Raw genomic sequence first — 18,892 nt, 5'->3', positions numbered from 1 at the left:
GAGAGAGAGAAAGAGAGAGAGAGAGAGAGAGAGAGAGAGAGAGAGAGAGAGAGAGAGAGAGAGAGAGAGAGAGAGAGAGAGAGAGAGAGAGAGAGAGAGAGAGAGAGAATGAACAAGGAGTAAGAAAATGGATAAGGAATAGGTAGAAAAGAGAAACAAAAACAAGTGATCACTACCAAACATCCCTTACCAATATTCTCCATATCCTTGTAAGAATATCTTTCAGCCAGTAATGCCTTTTTCAAACAAACATACACATAAATATTTGTACTCCCTCAACTACTTTCAGATTTTATTTAATTTGAGGATGTGATGACCCTTCCTCTTTATTTAGCACTTTTTCACAATATTAATCTATGTAACAAATTCTTTAATTGAATATCTCACTACTGCTGTAATTAACCATTCTGAAGAGAAAAAATTCTCCCCCTCAAATCCCCTAAAACCTTTCATGTCATAGAGCTTCTACAAATTATGGACATGTATATTCATAAGCAAAAATTACTATGTAAATGTTTCTCTATTAACTATTAACCTACTAAATGTTTCTCCTAAATTAGAGAATACATAAAATGTCACAGAAAAACAAATCCTCAGATCAGAAAATGAGCACAGAAGTCATCTGATACTTGATAGGCATCTTGTTTACAACTTTCCAATCAAAAGATTATCCAAGTTATTCTTGAAATTTTTAAATTTCTTTGCTGTATTCATAACTGTATAGCCAGAAAGCTTAGGAGGCTGATGGACCATAGACAAGAAGACTGGCACTTTTGGTGGGAAATTAAATATCAATGAAGGTTTAAAAAGTAGTTGATTACAGGAAATTGTGAGCCTAAATCACAGATTATTGGGCTGGTTGGAGCACGTGGAATACTGATAAACTAATTCAGATCAGGAAAACACAACAAAAAACATGAAGATTATTCACTTTATAAGCACTAACAAAGTACCTGTTGTATAGAGAAAATAATGAAAGATAGTGAGGGTTTTAGAAAAGACCTAGACCTATCCTTATGAAGCTCATCATCCAGGAAGGTGATAAGACACAGATATAGATAATTATAATAGAAATAAATGATAACAAAAGTGTTTCATTCAACTCAATACTTATTGGATCAATTGAATTATTTATTTAATAAATATTAGCAAAAGTTGAGAATACTATTAAGCTCATCTTGCAATTTTAAAAAATAATTCAATTATTTCCTAATATTTAAATTCCTTGATGAGACTTGAAAAACTGCTTAAAGTGTTATTCTACAGTGCACAGTGCACCTCTTCTTATCTGGGCATAAAATCATTCTTTGGCAACACAGTATTTTAAGCTTTATAACAAATTAGTTCAGAAATGCTAAGTGACTTGCCTACAGTTACACAGTTCACAACTGAGAGCTAAAGTATTTAACAAATAACACTCTTTGGTTAAAAATAAACCAAAAAAAAGCAACCAAATAGTTTAAGATAAAAATGATTAACAAAGTTGTTGTTGTTGTTGTTTTAACTTTTTTAAAAAGAAAGCTAAATAGAAAGGTTGAAGTCTCAACTTGATTTTTTTTTAAATACCCCTGCCTTAATTTCTTTAGATCCATCCAGATTTTTCAGTCACTAGTTATTTATTTTTTCAGAGCCACATTAGCCAAATCTCTACTATCTACAAGAAGATTGTAAAAATTTAGATATCCACACCACATCTTGAGCAAGAAAATCATCCAAAATCATATTTCTCCTGAAATGGACACTGTCCCTAACCTGCTTATGCACTCCTGAGACTGTGAGAACATTATTTCAGTTTCAGCTCTGTCTGTAGTCAGAACTATGTTGCCAGCCAGCTCTTCGCTCCCTAACACAGGTGGTATTTCCCGTTTCCAATTGCAAGCATCCATAGCCCCTAGTCACTTTAAGACCTTGACAACTTGACAAATATAAAACTTAAAGAAATATTGTCTCCTTGTTAACCCTTGCCACCTGTCTGGGAATGGAATTTTTAGTGTCATAAATGTTTCTGAGCATTTTTGTGTGTGTGTATGTGGTTTTTTTTCCCCTATAAATCTGTGTCTCTGAAACTGCTCCATGCTGAATCCCCTGTTCTGGTGGGGTTCAGTTGCTAGCTAGCAATAAACACTCTTAAATTTACATTATTTTGGCTGTCCTGTATTTTCTCTTGCTCTGGTATTTCAGTTGAAGACCACCCCCCTCCCCCCACAAGATAGATTTTGGCTGTCTCTGACAGCTACTCCCTTTCCCTGGAAGGTAAAAGGGGTTACTGTCTCTAGTGGTTGGCCACTGAGAAGACGTTCCTTGGCCTCAGACCTTGGTAACCTCCTTCTGCAGACCAGGAGAATGAGACCTAAATTAGCTCATTGGCTTCGATTGCTCTGGGAACCGGTTCACTTTCTGGTGAGTACTCTGAAATAGTAGGTGGCTAAGATGGACACAGCATCAGTACCTACTACTGGACTCCACAGGACATTATAGTGCTCTGGTTGGATTGCCTGTCTTTTGTGTTCCAGAATCGTTTGTCTGCTGTCTCTTTGTTTAACTGTACTTGTGTCTATCTGATTCTATGTACTAGTGGCACAACTCTGGTTCTTGCGTACCTTTTGGCACTATCTGATTATATCTGGGCATTCTCTGTGAAGGCATAGAAATGCACCAAATAGGCGCTTGGAAGCCTAAAAAGCTCCCTTTGGATTCTGGGAGGGAAGACTCTTAAGCTGCAACAATTTCCCTCAGGGCTATTCTAAGGTTTCTGGATAGCCCCTAGTCTGTATATGTTAAATGTTTTGTTTAAAGTTGTAATTGTGCTGCCTATGTCTGTGTCATTTGTGTTCTATGTTTGTGACGTGTCTGTTGTATTGATTCAAAGAGCTCTGTTAATTTTTAAGAACAATGATTAAGAAATTTGGCAATTAGTTATTTCTATGGTGCAACTGTGCTTAGTATAAAAATTTGCTTGTGATTTTAAAGTTTTTAACCTGTTGTACTAATTTGTAAGTAAAAGAACAGAAAAGCTTGGCTATTTTAAACTGGCAAGGCAGTTTTTCCCTGAAAAGCAGGTTTTCAAAGCCTGCTAGAGAGGAGTAACTACAATAAAAATCTTATCTGATTGAAGCCTCCTGGGAAAAAGAAGTTTGTACTAGTGGCCCTGAAACACTCAGGCAGAAGAAAAAATTTTTTAAAAAAATTGTATTTGATTTGATTCAGTCTGTTACCTTCTGAAACATTGAGTAATTTGTTAACATTATAAGTTATGCTTTGCTGGACATGTGGGTTTTATGGAGTAATTTATTTAGCTATTTGCTGTATTGTGAATCTTAAAACTTTTGAAGGGAAAAGAAAGAAGAATAAAGGTAATTTATGAAAGTATGAAAGATTGATTTGTGGGAGCAATTATAGGTTTGAAGGGTTTTAGGAGTAAGGAAGAGAAGAGGTAAGAGAGGGAGAAAATGAGAGAGGATCTTTTGTCTTCAAAGGTAAAGATTCAACTCACTCCCCTCCCCACTGCTTCTGCTACTTTATCAATGTAGCATCTATTTAGAAGGGTTGGAATTTGTTTTAAGTATGTAGCAAGAGGGAAAGAGAAGAGTTAAGTAGGAACAGAAAGAGGAAAGGTTTTAATGGAAGGATCTCTTTGTGGGGAAAATTGAGTGGGAAATGGAAGGGAATCTTTTGTCCAGGAGTACAGTTTAGCTCACCTTCCCTCCTCCTTACCTCTTTGGAGGTAGAGAAGGGGGAAGGGCAGCCATATGGAATCCCCCCACTAAGTGTGCTCCAGCCTTTTTTTTTTTTTTTTATCAAGTTGCAGCCACCTGGTTCTTGGCTGAAAGGAGCAAACTGATTTTAAAGAGACAGGCCTATTTTTAACTTGATTGAATATTTGCTTTTTTTAGATATATAATGGTTTCTTTGGTTAAGGAATATGGTCATAAATGTGATCTATAATTTGGTAGAGTTATTTCTAAAAGTTTAATTGATATTTTTAAAGAATCTTTCAGATTATTTTATGTGGTATTAGGGTATTCTGTATAAGTTTTAATTGATTGTATTGATTGTATCTTGAGATTATGCCCAAGGTTATGCACATCATTTAAAGGGCTTCTAAAAATAATAGTTTTTTTTCTTTGTCCTTTTGAAAATGCAATATGTAATTTGCAATTTTTCTATGTATTGGATATTTTAAAGTAAAATGATTTGCATAATGTTCACTTATGAAAGTGTCTACTTAGGTATGAAAGATAAGCTGTGAACTTACTGGGACTAATTTCTTACTGTTATCAATATAAAGTCATGATAAATTCCTGTTTGGGATTTATTTGAAACTTTGGTTAATGGGATTTGTTATGGGAGGTAAAATTTCTTGGGCTTGTAGTTAATATTATTTGGGAAGTTTTAAAGCCCCATTGGAACAATTACTGGAATAAAACTGGATTAAAGCTACTTGTGCTGAAGAATCAGTTTTTATATTATGTTATAGTCATGTCCCTGCAATTTTCCTCCTGTGACTGATTTCTATGATCAGAAGGATAGTCAAAAGAAATTGTTAATGTAATTAAATTATATAATGCCTTGCTGTTTCTAATCTGGTTATATGTCATCATTATACACACACACACACATACACACACACACATTATATAATATATAAATACTTAGGCAAATGAGATGGCTTGGTCATCTATTACTGGATATTTGTATCCGTGGATACTCAGGTTTTTGAAGGTTTCTAAATTTTGAGAGGACAATTAACAGTGCTCTGTGAAACCTAACTGCTGTTTTTATTGGGACTACAGCAGACAGCCGTTTACCTGTCCTGTGAGACAAGCATGTTTCCTTACATGGGAAGCTGCTGGCCAATTTATTTTGGCCTCCTCACATCTTGTAGCAGTCCTTGTGGACAAGTCTTTCTCAGACTGTCTTTGCCACTTATCAGAATGAAGCAGTTTTTGAATGAGAAGCTTCACATCCTGCCCCTGATAGACTAATATGGGGAATTGGAAAATGGTTGATGAATGGCTGTTAAACCCTGACTGGGTCATTTATTACTATGTGTTTAATATTGGGGTGGAAATTGTTAAAATTGTATAACTATTGCTGTAATGTTTAAGAGATGTTTAGGAAACCCTACTGTGATATGTATAGGAATTCTCTTGGGATTTATATGTGGAATGGTTATTTGATAATTTATTTGGTTTTTTTGGATGATTCCATTTGCTTGAAAGAAAAAAGAAGAAGGAAGAAATAGGAAATTGAGAAATCTGGTGGATTTTTCTCAAAAATACCTGGAAGAATGGGAACCTCTAGTTCCTGTTCACTTTGCTTTAGATACTTCTGCTCCACCCCCCTATCCCACTAGTTCAGATTGAATTGGAAGTCCTTTAAGCAGTCCTTTTTCATTTTTACTCCTTGCTTAAATCTACTGGGATGTGACTGCTGGCTATTTTTTAACTTTGAAACTCCTTATTCTGTTGGAATTGCTCTGGCAGACTCAGTTTTGGGGACTTTTTTTTTAAGAAACAACCACAAATCAGGCACTTTGGGACTTGACAGTCTCCAGTCCTGTAACCCCATTTTCTTAATTAGTATTTCAGCAATCTTAAAGGACATTGCAGTTTTGAGATAAGGCCTCTAAAAGTTCAGAGTTTGCCTGCCTTGATGGTCTAACTGTGCATACTCTGACAACTCTGCTCAGAAATCTGGATCCTTCCTGTATTCTAATAGCAGCCCTCTCTGTACTTCTGGGTGGGGACAGGTGGAGCTACTCCAAGCCTCACCCTTCTACCCTGGAGTGGGTTGCCCCTCAAGGCAGCAGGACTGTCTTGAGTCTTTTTATTCCCTGTATAAACAGAGGCTGAGTTAAATGCACAAATGACCACAGACTACCTAACACAGTGAACTGTCCATCTCAAACTGGATTCTCTAGCTGAGATGGTGCTCCAGCTGCAGAGGACCTGACATGCTGCAACAGGAAGCCTTTGTATTGCTGTTAACTCCAGGGTTATCAGGGGGAGACTTGTCCTTGCCATAAGTCCTTGCATTTTCCTATTTCTATTTTGGTTTATTTGCCTCAAATAGGGTTGGTCAAAATTATGATGCTGAGACCTTCCAGGTATCTCAAAGAAGTCAATGATTTGAATATTCAGAAGAGAAAGTGTGGAATGTGCCTTTAATTGTTCTGCTTCTGTTTCCTTAAATGGTCCTGCCTCAGTTTCCCTCAATTGTTCTGCCTTAGTTCCCTTGTTTGCAACTCCCCTCCTCCTGTTCATTAGGACTGATATAAAGGGCTAGTTACTCTAAGGTTATAGATTGTAAATCTGTAAACTCAAGATAAAGGGTGTTCAACAAAACCTATAGGCAACTGACTTTCATAGGATCTAAAGATCCTCCTGGCCCAGCTGATGGCCAGGTCTGATGGTACACTTTAGAAGGACGTGTGATTCTTCCAAAAGCCTTGCACTATCCTTTTATTTCAAAAATGCACTCTCTAACTTACTTAGGGGGGACTCGCTTATATGATCTGCTTTCCTGTTTCTTTTCTTTTTCTGGACTGAAATTCCTCACTGAGATTGCTGCCCACCGATGCTTGACTTGTGCCAAAATGAACCCTGACCATCCTTCCACTATGCCTATTCTGCGCCTCCAAGGCTCACACCTGGAAAACACTGGGAAGTCAATTTCACAGACATGGAAATCCGGGCTCAAGGACATCATTTTCTTCTAGTTTTTATTGATACCTTCTCAGGTTGGCCCAAAGCCTTTCCTATGAAATCTGAATCCGCTTTGGTTGTGGCCAAGAAACTTGTGATTGAAATTATCCCCTGTTTCAGACTTCCTTTCTCCCTTGAGTCTGGTAATGGCCTGACCTTAGTCTCCAATATTGTTCAATCCCTGGCAAAAGCCCTCAGGTTCTTGTGATGCCTTCTTTGTGCTTATAGACCACAGAGCTTGGGTCAGGTAGAAAGCATGAATAGGACAGTTAAGGAGCACATTTCTAAGCTCCAGTTGGAAAGTGGTGAGATCTAGGTGGGACTCCTTCCCTTCACCCTCTTTAGAGCTAGATATACTCCAAATCCTTCTGTTCTCTCTTTCTCACCCTGTGAAATCCTATTCGATGCTCCACCCCCTATCCTTCCCCACATGGGGCAGGACAGCTCTTATGATTCCCTTTTCAAGTTCCCACAGGCTCTTTAGGACATCCAAGCAGTGGTCAGAGCTCTGTATCATGCCTCTGCCCAGTCTCCCCTACCCCAGCCTGCTGAATCGGACCTTTAACCGGGTGATTGGATCCTGACCAGAAAATTTCCTTGAGGCTCTGCATTAGAACCCCACTGAACTGGCCCTCACCAGGTCATCTTTTCCAATGCCTCAGCAGTGAAGGTAGCTAACTGTAAGGCATGCATGAATCCATCATTCACATGTGAAGCCTTGTCCTTTCCCCCACATGCCTGCAGGACCCAACCCTAAAAGATGTTTACATATCTTATCTCCTTTTGCAGCCTGATCCTCCCTCTTGCTTCCTCCACCCTATTAGGGAAGCCTAGGCACTATTTTCCCATAAGTATGTTGAACCCTATTAAAAACTACTTGGGGGGAGGTGATGGCCCAAAACGAGACTTACAGGTTCTATATAGATCTATGCCAGGTCTTGAGAAGCTCTTGGAATTCCCTCCCCACCATCACCAACATTGTTTTGCAACACTCATGAAAAAACAGTCCCTCCAAGTTAAGGGAAGGGAGTGTGGGAACACAATCCTCTCCTCATATGGATGTGGGTTCTTGAGCATGGAGAAAGGATTGGGGAAAACCCAGTGCTATATGTGCCCAGTGCTATATGTGCCCAGTGGATGACCATCTAAGTGTCAAGAGATGGGCCAGTACCTCTATGGATCATGAAGTTATGAGACCATAGCACATTGGCTCTCTGAGGGAGATGAGGACTCTTACATTGAGGTACATAGATTAACACCACCACAACAATGTCAGAATGAAAGCACCTGCAATTCCATTGCAGTAACAAAGAAAGAATGGCATAATGAGGCCTGGGAATTAGGAAGGACATGGGGTATCAGATTTTATGTGGCAGGAAGAGATTTTAGAGCCCTGTTCACAATCCAAAGAAGGATGCTCCTGAGAGAGAGCATCCCTATAAGCCCCAATTCAGTTACTAATCCCCCTCATTTACCCCTGAGACCAGCCATGACCACTTTTCATCTGGAGGGGGGAAAACCATGACAACACTCCCTCAGCCTCCAATTCCCAGACTTTTTCTTTTTCCCTATAAGACTTTTATGTCAGCCCTTGATGGAATATATCAGCTGATAAGCGTAACCAGCCACAAGCTGTTGGCTCTGCCTAGATCTGGTCTTTCCTTACTGTTTAGGCATAGGCGTAATTGCCACCTAAGAGACAGAGACCCACTCATCTTCACTCTTGGCCAAGAACCCCCAGAATGCAATGTGCACATTCCCAGATTACCTTTAGGAGGGGTGGCGGGTGAGGTACGGTACATCAAATCAGAAGGTTACAATCTGGAGCATTCTCCATACAAAAAGCATTGAGTAGGGGTTACCAAGATTCCTCCATACAAAAACACCACCAGCTCCCTAATACAGACCCCAATAGGGTCCTATTGTGCATGTACCATGAGACTAACCCCTTTTATCAGTCAATACACTTTAGCTTTAGAAGAATCCCCCAAGTTTTGCTTACTTGTGTACATGCTCCCTCAAGTGTATGTCCTCTGAAGAAGGGGCTGAAGAACATTTTGAGTTGGGCAAGGAGAGCTGCTCCTATTCTCGTTCCCCTGCTAGTAGGACTAGGAATTGTAGGCTCCATGGCTGTTGGGACAGCAGCCTTGATCCATGGTGACAGCCAGTTGTTATCTCTGGGTTCCCAGGTGGATCCAGATTTAAAGAACCTAGAAAATCAAATATCCTTCCTGGAGAACTCCTTAAACTCCTTGGCAAAGGTAGTCCTACAAATTGTCAGGGCTTGGATTTGCTCTACCTTAAACAAGGAGGGCTATGTATGGCCATCAGGGAATGTTGCTTTTTTTTATACTAACAACTCAGGGGTGGTAAGGGAGTCTCTATCTGCAGTCAGAAGATGCATTGAGGAGCAGGAGATAGCCTGATGACAATTGATGTCCTGAAATCAGTCACTTTTTAATTGATCCCCCCTGGATGACCTCCCTTGATAAGCCCCTTTATTCTATTTCTGCTAGCTCTACTAATTGCCCCTTGTCTGCATATATCAGGAAAAAGCATTCAGTCCATCAAGTTGTTTGTTACTATGACCACTTATCTCCCCCTGGCCTCTGATGAGACCAATTCCTAAACAGTCACTAGAAAAGGGAGAAGTGAAATGGACACTGTCCCTAACCTGAGACCGTGAGAACATATTTCAGTTTCAGCTCTATCTGCAGTCAGAACTATGTTGCCAGCGCTTCACTCCCTAATGCAGGAGATATTTTCTGTTTCCAATTGCAAGCACACATAGCCCCTAGATGTGCCAACTTATGGCCTTAACAACTTAACAAATATAAAACTTAAAGAAATATTGTCTCCTTGTTAACCCTTGCCACCTGTCTGGGAATGGAATTTTTAGTGTCATAAATGTTTCTGAGCATTTTTGTGCTTTTTTTCCTTTAAATCTGTGTTTCTGAAACTGCTCCATGATGACTCCCCTGTTCTGGTGGGGTTCAGTCACTAGCTAACAATAAATGCTCTTAAATTTACATTATTTTGGCTGTCCTGTATTTTCTCTTGATATTTTCTCTTCCTGTATTTTCTCTTGATACTTGGGTATTTCACTCCTAGGATAAAACACATTGTGAAGTAAGCCCCTTATGCTACAATTGCTTTATTTTCTAAAATAAATTATCTATTGCTTAAGAAATATAAGCAGTTAAATCAAAATGAAGTTCTACTCATTCATTCATTCACTTTTGAGCTTTTCCCAAAAGCTATTCTTTTCAATAAAGATTTCATCCTTTATTTATAATATTCTGCAATTTTTCCCTTTTGCTTAGTATTATCTTTTTAATTGTTGTTCAGATTTGTTCAACTCTCTGTGACCCCACTTGGTTTTCTTGGCAAAAAATATTAGAATGGTTTACCATGTTATGGTGCCATAAAAACAAAAAATAGGTCTGACAAAAATTAAAATCTCAAATTTACAAATGCTCATTCAAATTGGAGAGATTTTTTAAAAGTTAATAACATTAGTTGACATATAATGTAGAAATATAAAATGCTCAAAGTTCTAAATGTTTATAGGGATTATTTCTGTTTAACCTGTGGCAGAGCATTCTGAGCTTATATTGATGTAAACTGTGTCCCCTTTAATCTTTGGGAGGAAAGGGTAGGAAAGGAATCTTTGGGGGAAGGGTAATCCGGGGGCCCCAAATTCCCCTGGTCTTCTGTTCATAAGGGAAACTCCCAGATAAGTAATCTCATTCAATGGGAGATCTTGGCTTGGGACATAATCATCACCCTGGAATGAAGATTAATCTCTCAAACTGTTCTCCAGCTCAGGGCTAGGACAAGCCTGATAAAACCTCAAGCCTGTTAACTTATCTCTGCTAATTCTTAATCAGGAAAGCCCACTGGGAAGTTGGTTCTTCTCAGAATAAACCCATTTTTGCAAAAATCTTAGCAGAAGTCCTAACAGGATTTTACCCACTAAGAAAGTTGTTTTCTTAGCATAAATAAACTAATTCTTGCCACAAGCCTTGAGCCTGTATTCATTTTAGTTTGTGCATTCTTTTACAAAGCCTGTTGTAATGTTCTTGTTGGTTTTCTGGAGTCTCTGGAGCAGTCTTCTTTTCAGTAGCGTAATCACCACAACAATAGCCAGGGATAAAGTCCAAATTCTTTATTGTCTCCTTATCTAGGGCTGGGCAGCTTTCTGGAGAGCCCTTCAGACCAGTCTAGGTCTCAGTGGGGGAAGTGCAGGAAGACAGCCACCACAGTGGTGTGAGATGAAGTGAATGTCTCTCCTTGACTCCTAGAGCTTGAGCTTCCACCTCTAGTCCTCTTGTCTTCTCTGGGTCTGACCCTGGCTGAGTTTATCCCAACTAATATGCTCTATTCTAATTACATTATCATAGGTGTGAATCTTGTAGAACTATATTAAGTACTAAGTACATATACTGAACTATTAATCAACCATGCTAAACTAGATAACCATTGTCTTTATCAATTCCACTGAGTTAGCACCTTGTAAGAATCTTTGTTTTAATTTTAGAGTTCTGGCTCATAACAGCCTGTGACTGGCCAAAAGGCCAAAATGGTGACCATTGATGCGAGGGCATCTCTCAACCCTCAATTTTCTCTCCTTTTAAAAAATCTATTTATTTATTTACAAAGCATATTCCAACATTGACCCTTGCAAAACCTTTTGTTCCAAATTTTCCCCTCCTTCCCACCACCCCCTTCCCTAACTGGCAGGTAGTCCAATACATGTTAAATATGTTGAAATGCATGTTAAATCAAAAATATGTTTACATATTTATAGTTACCTTGTTGCACAAGAAAAATCAGATCAAGAAGGAAGGAAAAGAAAAAATGAGAAAGAAAACAAAATGCAAGCAAATAACAACAAAGAGAGAGACAGAGAGAGAGAGAGAGAGAGAGAGTGCTATGTTTGTATTCTACACTCTGTTCCCATGGTTCTCTGTTCATCACTGATCAAATGGAACCGGTCTGTCAGAATTGATCATCGTATAGTCTTGTTTCAACCTTCAATTCTCACACCCTATCAATATTGGTCTGATTAGCCAGAGGCAGACACACTGTAACACAATTCTAACATTGTTATGTCATTTTGATCTCATCAAGATGAAGGATAACAATTTAACCTAATCTCAATTTTACAAAATGCTTTGTACGCATTATGGTTGTTAATTTTTTCAAGAAATTACTTTACTGTTGCACTGAATATATTTTTGATAACTTGCAAAGTCTACTTTTATATATAAGCTGAATAAGTACAGATTCTTTTTTATTTTAATGGTGTTTCATATTTCCAAATATATGCAAAGAGAATTTTCAACATTCACTCTTGCAAAACCTTTAGTTCCAAATTTTTCTCCCTCTCCTCCCCCTGCCTCCTCCCATCTTCCTAAGATAGTGAGCAATCCAATAAAAGTTCAACACACAAATACGGATTCTTTAAAGCATTTGAGGTTAGATGTACATTTCCACACTGCTGTTTATCAACTCTGTGTGCCCCCAAAAATGATTTTGATAAATCATTTAACTTTCTGAGTCTTAATCTTGCCATTTGTAAAATGAAAGTTCTGGGTGAAAGTACATGAAAATTTTAAATTCTTTGATGCTACTGACTTTCTTCTTAAGGTCTTTCCCCTCCATCCTTTTAAAATTCTTATTTTAACCATCTTCAAATTTTCCATAAAAAAATTTATTCTATGGAACTCCAGATGTTGGACAACACTTTTATATAGATCTGACACATTTATTTTCACAATATAAAGGGGCTACACAAGTGCAAAAATGTTTGTAGAAACTATTTTTGTAGTGGTAAGGAAATGAAAATTGAGTGGATATCATCAGTTAGGGAATGGCTGAATAAATTGTGGTATATTAAGGTAATGGAATATTATCATTTTATAAGAAATGATAAGCAGGCTAATTTCAAAAAAGCCTGGAAAGACTTACATGAATTGATGCTGAGTGAAGTTAGAAGAACCAAGAAAATAAGATTATGTAATGATAGACTACGATGAACTTGATTCTTCTTGGCAATGCAGTGTTGGGCAATTCCAATGAACTTAGGATAGAAAATGCCATTCACATACAGAGAGAGAACTACAGAAACAATGTGTATTGTAGAAAACTATTTTCACCTTTTGTTTGCTTGTTTGTTCCTTTCTCTCTCACAATTTTTCTCTTTTAGTCTGATTTTTCTTGAATATCATGACAAATATGGAAATGTGTTTGGAAGACTTGTACACATTTGCCCTATATGGAATTGTTTGCTTTCTCAGGGAGTGGGGAGATGAGGGAAGGAGGGAAAGAGCTTTGGAACACAAGGTCTTACAGAGTCAAATGTTGAAGACTGTCTTTATGTGTTTTTGGAAATACTATTGAAAATTTCATAGACCTGCATATTTTTAGATGCTTTGTTTGGTCATCTTTGCAAATATAAGTGCTGACCTTGCTCTCTACAGAAGAACTGGCTGAGATCCTTTACGGTCTCTAGAATACTGTTTTATCAAGGCTAGTACTCAGAAGAAACCACCATTGAGTACATCTGAAGAGAGCTGCAGTGTACTTGGAATCTTTTGAGAACTAACCACATTTTTTGTCTTTATGTATATTCATAAGCCCAAAGAGAAGTTAGCTCTCTGTTTTGTGAGATTTTCACAGGATTTCTGCTAAGTTTGTGAAAGGAAAAAATAACATGTAGTCAAAATGACCAATAGACATTAAAGTTATTATTAGCAAGAAATCTGAAATAGTCAGATTTTAGGGTTAGTAGTCAATGATAGAAAAATTTTGAAGAAAAAATTTCTGAGAGATTTAGAGGTATACTGTAACATAAGATGTATAGGCAACATAAATATATATGTAAATATGTATATACATATATACATAAATGTGTATACATATTTAAATATACTCACAAACACATATGTTTAATCCAAATGAAATTTTAAAAGGAAATATGGTCAAAAAAAGGGATACTAGGTTTTAGAACCTATGGAATAGCTATCATTCTGAATGATATATTTAAACCAGGCATTCTCAAACTACAGCCTGCCGGCCAGATGCAGAAGGCTAAGGATGTTTATGCGCCCACCAGGTATTGGCAAATGGGCTGAGGGGCGGAGATAGAGTGTGAGTTTTTGTTTTTACTATAGTCCGGCTCTCCCACAGTATGAGGACCACTGAAAACAGTTAAAATATTGTGCTAAATCTAATGAAATTAAATTTAATAAGAAGAAACATTTTTTTAAAAAAATCTTATACTTGAATATAGGAAATTAACTTCATAAGTAAGAAGGAAAGTATGACTAGACATTAACTTGAAATGAAATTCTATACTCCCTCTATAGTGAAATCTTAAAACAATACACAACAAACATGATAGCCAGGATAAATTGTAGTGAGCTGGAGGTCTAGAAGAGGAGATATAGAAGAGGAATAAATCATAGGCTCTCATTACAGGCTCTTGATACTAAAAGGAAAATGAAGAATAAAATAATTAAAGAGTTATAGGAAAATCACAAATTATGAAAATAGGAAAGAATCAAAAGATGGTAAAATTTTGAAATTCTAAAGGGAAATTAAAGAAAATAAGTAAATTACTTGAAGAGGAAGTATAAAACAGGGGACTGAAGAGTAATGAATAATTAGCAGAATTGTCTTCAAGAGGGTTTACTTAATTTAAGTAAATTTAATTTGTTAATTTACTTAACTCAGTTTTAAGAATTTAAATTTATTTGCAAATATTACTAGAGAGATCTCTTACTTCAAAGTCAGCTCATCCCATGAATCCCTGGAAAACTTTTCCATAGGTGCCCTAGCAGCTTTCTCACAATGACAAGGCCTCACCTTAATGGCTTCTCCTCTAACTGGTAAGTTACTCTAAAGTCCAATTTTTTAAATTCTAGAAAGAGGGACATTCAATCCAAAAACAGGGAGAGGAATTATTAGTTATTACTAGTTATAGTCAAATATTTATTTATTTAGCATCTATTGTTGCTTTAGCACCAAACTGGGGGCTATAGAGGGAAAAATAGATGAAAGAGAAAACTCTGTCAACAAGAAGATTATGTTACTAAGGGATTTACAATCTGACTGTTGATATACTGGGAAATGGAATCAAATACAAATATACAAATGTACTATGGAATTGAATCCAAAACAAAACCAAAATTTCATCTTTTTCAGCCTCTCTTAAAAGAAATCTTTCCAATTGCTTCTACTTTATTTTTGGATGTTAATGAATATCTTTAGTATGACCACTGTATTGAAATCTAATACATTCTAATTCCTCAATTTTTTGTGACAATTTTCCAGCCATGTTTTATATTATTCCCTACTATCCTTCTAATTTATTCTTTATCTGTCACACCTTTCCATGACCATATCAAAGAAAAACTTGGCCTCCTACTCTACTAAAATGGGTAAAATTTCTCTATTTAGCATTTTTTCTCATATCCTACCAATTTCTGGATGATATACTTAAAGAGAATTCATCTACGTCTGCCACATAGCTATGGATAATCCATTTCTCTTTTTAAAATAATTCAGCTCCTTTCTTCAACCCATCTCTCAGGTTCATGCCCCTGTGGCAGGGGAGAACATCACAGCTATTATGTTTATGGGAAGCTAAAGGTGACTCTGAATTTTATCATGTTTGTGGCTTGATTTCCTAAAATATGAATTGGGAAAGGCAAATAATTTGGTAATGATGAAGAGTAATGATGATTGAATACAATCTTATTTTCCATTACTCATTTGTTTTGTTTTGCTTTCTCTCATGTTTGGTGATTTTTAGGTTTTTCTTTTAAAATGAGGCATCTGCTTTGTATTTATAGGGTACTATTGTCTTATTTATTTCCATCAAAGTTGATTTCTCCCCAAGTTACCAAATAAAACATTTGTGGAAGAGCACAAAATTTCTTTTTATAATTTTCACAACTCCACTGAGAATGTTGCCAGAACTAACTCATCTTACTTTCTCTGAAAAAAAAAAATCACTAAGGAGACTATTATCTTAACTATGTTTTTCCTAACTTTGATGAGCCAGAATTATATAAAGTCATCAAACCAAATCTTACTTGGATAGTGAATGCTACTATCACATTTCCAGCAAGTGGACTTTCAACCCCAACTTGAAAAACTCAAGCTTTGAAAAATCCACTATAATCTTAGGCAGGTAGGTGTGTAGGATAGTGTGCAGAGCCTGAAGTCATAAAAACACAAGTTCAAATCTGATTTCAAAAGCTTATTAAGTAAGCTGTGTGACTCTACACAAGTCATTTAAATTGTGGGCCTCAGTTTCCTGATATGTAAAATGAGGACAATAATAGTTATATGCTGAATAAAATTATTATGGCCAGCCCCTCTCCTTGCCATTAGGATTGAGAGAATTAAGCCAGGAAAAACTTTGAAGATCCAGCTACCCTTCACATACCATTGTGACATAATGAAGAATAGAAAAGAAAAACAATATCCAGGTGGCCACCACTCTGACTCCATCTTTGTCCAAAATTAATCTGGAGTAGAATTATGTTTTCTTTGCTGCCTGGCTATGTCCTCATTAGAAGTCCCTATCTGTCGAAGAATGGTCCTGCTTCCTTCTCTGACAGGAACTGAGCCACAATCCAAGGCTGTAAATATTAGGTTAACTCCTCTCTCCAAGCTCTCATTCTGAAGTGAAGACAACAGCTGTAAAATGTTAGACTAATTGCCTTCTCAGCTCTAGATACTGGTTGCAAACCCTAATTAACTTAAAAAAAAAAAAGACAACCAAATGATTTTTGAATATGAGTTCTGTTCAATTGCCTAGATTAAAACTCTTACTCACATTAAAATATTAAAAACAATTTCTGTCTTGCCTCAGTTTCTCTGGAATTACATAATGGCATCTACTTCCAAGACTATTGTGAGAATAAATTTACATAATAATTATAAAGTGCTTGGTACTGTACTTGGCACATAATGAACACTACATAAAATTTATGTATTATTATCATCATCATTGTCATCAATTCTAAGGTAGTTCAATTCAATAGATTTCACGTGGATTTTAAGGAAAAGAGAATCTTCCTAGAAGGTATACTATGTACCTAGAATATCCTGAAAACAGTAAGTGCTTAATAAATGTCTGTCAAAAAAATATCATCATTAGAAACTCACAATCAACAAGTCCTGTCATCATAAAATAATAAACATACTGTCCAAGTTCTAATCAAACTTCCATCTCTTTCTGATTTTCTTCTAAAGAAATAAACTAGTACAAAGTCTAGAATATCATAAGCATTTTTGTAAAGCTTTTTTAATGTAATTTCCTTCCTTCTTTGCAGAAATAGAGGACTCAGGGTTCCCAAATTGATAAATATTGTTTAGCTCAGTTGATCTGCTGTTTCATTTTGAACTACTTTTTTTTCCTCTTTCTTTATTTTTACAGGTGATTATATATTAAAAATATATAATCTTGGGGTAGGGAATGCTGAGAAAAGAAATTGAATCGAAAAAATACTTTACCTTTTTGATTTCTTATCTTTCTTATCTTTAATTTGATTTCTTATCTTTAAATTTTATATATATATATATATATATATATATATATACACACACATATATATATATGATATCTTTTATGTTTGATTGTCTTAAAATTGTCCCCTTCTAGTGACTCATCTCCTATAGCAAAGGATATTTTTAAAAGAAAGAAAATGATAAAAAGGAAGGGAGAATCAGAAAATTTGATTCATACAAAAAAAAAGCATAATCAGACAATATATACAATTTTTACAACCAGGGACCCTCCACTTCTGCAAAGAAGTAGGAAGAGGAATCTTTTCATAATGCTTCTTGGGGGCCAAGCTGATTCTTTTAAATTTTGCAATTTTCATTTATTATCATTATTTCTATTTACATTACATAGTGTTTTCTTGGTTCTGCATCAGTTCATCAAAGTCTTTCCAAGCATTTCTATATTCATTATATTCACTGTTTCTTTCAGAACAGTAAGCCATTAATATAAGTACTAACTCCATTTATTTAGTCATTCACCCAATTGATGGTCATCTAATTTGTGTCTATTCCTTGATCACACACACACACACACACACACACACACACACACACACACACATGTCTGTGCTGCTATAATTTTTGGCCTTTTAAAAAAAATCAGGCATCTTAGAGTTTGAAGTTGGTTTTTAAATAATTGCTATCTTTCCTGTTTAACAATCAGGTAGCAATTCATGAGGCAATGTGATACATTGGAAAGAATACTAGATATATAATAATCAAAACTGGATAGAACTTCCAGTTTTTATATTTATTATCTCCATGATCTCAAATAATTTGTTTCATTTCTGTTTCTTCATCTTGAAAATGATAGACTATATAATTTTAAAAGTTTCCCTAAGTTTAAACATATGATCCTTTGACTATGACACCTCATTGTGTATTTCACTGAACCCTCCAGCAAGCAGCTTGACAATACATTAAACATTAATATTTAATTAGAAGAGACTATGGTCCCCAGAATTAAATTACTTTGCCGGGGTCACATAGTTAGCAATAGAACAAAAATTCAAATCGACATCAAATTTAATGTCCTTGCCCCAGTCAAATTGCTTTTTTATACATTTAAATGATGTTTAAAATAATAAGAAAAGTAGTACATGTACTTTACCATTGAAGAAGTTAAAGCTTTGTGTATATTGTTAAAAATAAATGGAAAGATTGAGGAATCACAAAGTAGCTGTATTTGTACATCTCTAGCATTTTATATTTCCCCTTTCAGACAACAGAAATGACAAGATCAGAATGTGCAACTAATCTTCAACTTGTCAGAACACATTATTCTTCATTTGCCCTTGTTCCCAAATGACTTATAATAAAGAAATTCTCCAATTACTACAAAAGGCAAGTACCAATTTTAAGAAGAACTAAAGGATCATTTCCAAAATATATATATACTCTAATTTGTAAGAAATCAAGCCATTCTCCAATTGAGAAATGGTCAAAGGATATGAACAGACAATTCTCAGATAAAGAAATTGAAACTATTCCTAGCCATATGAAAAGATGCTCCAAGTCATTATTAATCAGAGAAATGCAAATTAAGACAATTCTGAGATACCACTACACACCTGTCAGATTGACTAGAATGACAGGGAAAG

The 18,892-nt window shown here is 36.1% G+C and overlaps 1 long non-coding RNA gene across 1 annotated transcript in view; it reads left to right on the top strand.

Annotated features, from left to right (window-relative positions):
• Positions 1-2,239: 2,239 nt before the first annotated feature.
• Positions 2,240-18,892, top strand: part of LOC141554948 (uncharacterized) — a 98,627-nt gene continuing 81,974 nt past the window's right edge. The window contains exon 1 of the long non-coding RNA XR_012486012.1: positions 2,240-2,400. This is a non-coding gene — a long non-coding RNA (uncharacterized LOC141554948). The remainder of the gene's footprint in view (positions 2,401-18,892) is intronic.

This window comes from Sminthopsis crassicaudata, chromosome 1 (assembly GCF_048593235.1).
Source record: "Sminthopsis crassicaudata isolate SCR6 chromosome 1, ASM4859323v1, whole genome shotgun sequence".
NCBI classification, from domain to species: Eukaryota; Metazoa; Chordata; class Mammalia; order Dasyuromorphia; family Dasyuridae; genus Sminthopsis; species Sminthopsis crassicaudata.
Note: the sequence above shows the minus strand (reverse complement) of the source record. Positions and strands in the feature narration are given on the sequence as shown.